Source organism: Cajanus cajan, chromosome 2 (genome assembly GCF_000230855.2).
Source record: "Cajanus cajan strain Asha chromosome 2, NIPB_CcT2T_4, whole genome shotgun sequence".
NCBI classification, from domain to species: Eukaryota; Viridiplantae; Streptophyta; class Magnoliopsida; order Fabales; family Fabaceae; genus Cajanus; species Cajanus cajan.
In genome coordinates, this window is record NC_138518.1 from 59,330,222 (window position 1) to 59,333,412 (window position 3,191).

At 28.5% G+C, this 3,191-nt stretch overlaps 1 long non-coding RNA gene across 1 annotated transcript; it reads right to left on the minus strand.

Annotated features, from left to right (window-relative positions):
- Positions 1-1,310: 1,310 nt before the first annotated feature.
- Positions 1,311-2,816, minus strand: LOC145954422 (uncharacterized). The gene is made up of 2 exons (XR_014431628.1): positions 2,398-2,816; positions 1,311-1,561 (listed from the first exon to the last, which is right to left on the minus strand). It is a non-coding gene; the product is annotated as an uncharacterized LOC145954422 (long non-coding RNA).
- Between the last annotated feature and the right edge of the window lie 375 nt (positions 2,817-3,191).

Genomic DNA, 3,191 nt, shown 5'->3' on the forward strand with positions numbered 1-3,191 from the left:
TAATATTTTAAAGATAAATAATACTCTATGGCTATAGATGATAAAGTTTGAATTATTTGTAGCTGGAGATTTAACCTTGGGGATTTAAATGAGTAAGAAATGGAGGTGGAATATCTTTTGGTTGGTGTTATAATGATGCTCATTTATCCTGACTAGTCACTACAAGTATAATTCAAATTTTATTGTATCAAGAAAATCTAATATTTAATCTGCATAAATATATATTTATATATATATATATGTTAAAATTTTATTTATAAATAATTATGTTTATTCGTTCGAATTATTGTATTTATTGGATATTGTTCTTACTCCTTTCTTTTCTTTGTTTTTTTTTTTAATTAAATATATTATAAATAGATGGATCAACTTGAGATTCCAGATCATTTTGCTGTTATTGTTACTGCTGTCCTACATGGAAGGAAATTGAAATACGGAGGCTATTTGATGGATCTGTTATAACTTTACTTGTCAATCATATTATTTTAATTGTAATTTTCTTTCCGTTATGAATATATATATTGTATTAAAAGAGTAAGGAAAAGGAATAATGTGTAAAATAATACGTTATTCTAAATATTTTAGAACGATATGTTATGTATTAAATTCACAAGATATTCTTTTCTTTACTTTTATTTTTATTAAATAAATATATAGATATTGTTAATGATATAATTGCGAAAATATTATAAAATTTTATAATTTTATATTGTATAATTTGGGTATTAGAATTAGGCGTTACATTTAATGGTATCAGAGCAACGTTCCATGTGTAACTTGGGGAAATGTGCTAACCATGTTTCTATTATAAACTGATCTATAAAATTACAGATGGCAGGAAGAAGGAATACCGAACTAACAGAGGCTGTACAAGCTATTAGGGACATGGCTGCCGCCTTGTTAAGGAATCAACCACCAGGAAGAACAGGAGAGTCACAAGGACTTGTAGAATTCAGAAGCAATAACCCTTCCCAATTTGATGGAGGATACAATCCTGAAAAAGCTGAATTATGGATTAAAGAAATAGAAAAAATATTTCGAGCTATGAACTGTCCTGACAACCAAAAAGTAAATTATGCAGTATTTATGTTAGTAGGAGAAGCAGAATATTGGTGGGATAGTACCAGGAGATTATTAGAAGGAGGGGGAATAATCATTACATGGGAAGTATTTAAAACCAAATTTTTTGAAAAATATTTTCCTAATGATGTTAGGAGGGCTAAAGAAATAGAATTTATGCAGTTAAAACAAGGGAATATGACAGTGGGAGAATATGCTTCTAAGTTTGAGGAATTGGGAAAATACTCTACTTTCTTTTAATACATAACATATCGTTCTAAAATATTTAGAATAACGTATTATTTTACACATTATTCCTTTTCCTTACTCTTTTAATACAATATATATATTCATAACGGAAAGAAAATTACAATTAAAATAATATGATTGACAAGTAAAGTTATAACAGATCCATCAAATAGCCTCCGTATTCCAATTTCCTTCCATGTAGGACAGCAGTAACAATAACAGCAAAATGATCTGGAATCTCAAGTTGATCCATCTATTTATAATATATTTAATTAAAAAAAAAAACAAAGAAAAGAAAGGAGTAAGAACAATATCCAATAAATACAATAATTCGAACGAATAAACATAATTATTTATAAATAAAATTTTAACATATATATATATATATATAAATATATATTTATACAGATTAAATATTAGATTTTCTTGATACAATAAAATTTGAATTATACTTGTAGTGACTAGTCAGGATAAATGAGCATCATTATAACACCAACCAAAAGATATTCCACCTCCATTTCTTACTCATTTAAATCCCCAAGGTTAAACCTCCAGCTACAAATAATTCAAACTTTATCATCTATGGCCATAGAGTATTATTTATCTTTAAAATGAGTCAAAAACATTTTAACAAATTATATTAATCAAAAAAAAAATTACTCAAAATAGATTTAAGAATTTATCATTATTTAAGCTTTAATTAAATAACACAAATTTAAATAAAATATATTAAGAGCACTAATTAATTAAATGACAATGACAATTATTATAAAATAATTAAACAATATAAAATGTGAATATATTAATAATTATTATGGATAAGAATAATCATAGAATAAGTAATAGTAATTAAAGGTTAAACAAATATATGAGGTTAGAAACACCCCACTAAATAATAACGTAAATAAATAAACATAATAATTAAAAGTTAAGTAGTTAGATGAGGTTAGGAACACCTCACAGAATAAATATATAAATATAGTGAGGTTAGGGGCACCCCACTAAATAAATATAATCAAATAAATGCATAAATAATTATACATAATAGTATATAAAATTTTAAAAAGATAAGGTTCTCCTCCCCCTTACCTAGATAAGTAGGAGTTGAAACTAGTGCAATATCTCTCTAAAAACTTAGGCAGAATCTCTTCCTCTTTCTCCTTAAACAAGGCACTAGAGCAGAACCTCCTTTTCTTTCTCCTTCTCTCTCTCTTACTTTCTCTCTCTATTTCTCCAGAATTTCCTTCTCTCTAGAATTCTGAATTTTCAAAACCTTAGGCCCCTATTTATAGAAATTTTGAAGTTACTATGCACTATGCACTATTCATTAAAATAATATTATAAGTTACTATGCACTATTCATTAAAATATTCAAATTAATTATTAAATTGAACCTTGCTTCCCTCGTGCCACCCTTAGCAGCCATTTACTATTCACGTATACGTATACGTGAATAGTAAAATACGTATATGTGAATAGTAAAAATACGTATACATGAATAGTAAAAATACGTATATGTGAATGTCGCCACCGGCCCGAAACGGGCTTTCGGCATTCGCGAAGGATGGTTGGACTCTTTTATTTGTTTAAAAATATGGATTGCTAGAATGACTTATTCTCAAACTGAGACCTTGTCAAACGAGCAATTTTATTAAAAGGCTCACCAATCCATGTTAATCCCAAGCGGGACCCTCCATGGATTAGCGGTTTTCATAAAAAGGAAGGGTTCATGGAGTCGCCACCAATGTTTTACTCAAAACATTGGAAAAAGAAGTTTAAGGCAATCGATTCAAAAATCGACTTCGGCCATGACAACCAGAGTCGGGTAAGGGAGTCGGTTACGCGTGGGGAAGGTGTTAGCACCCCACAGCGCCCCTTTCGGG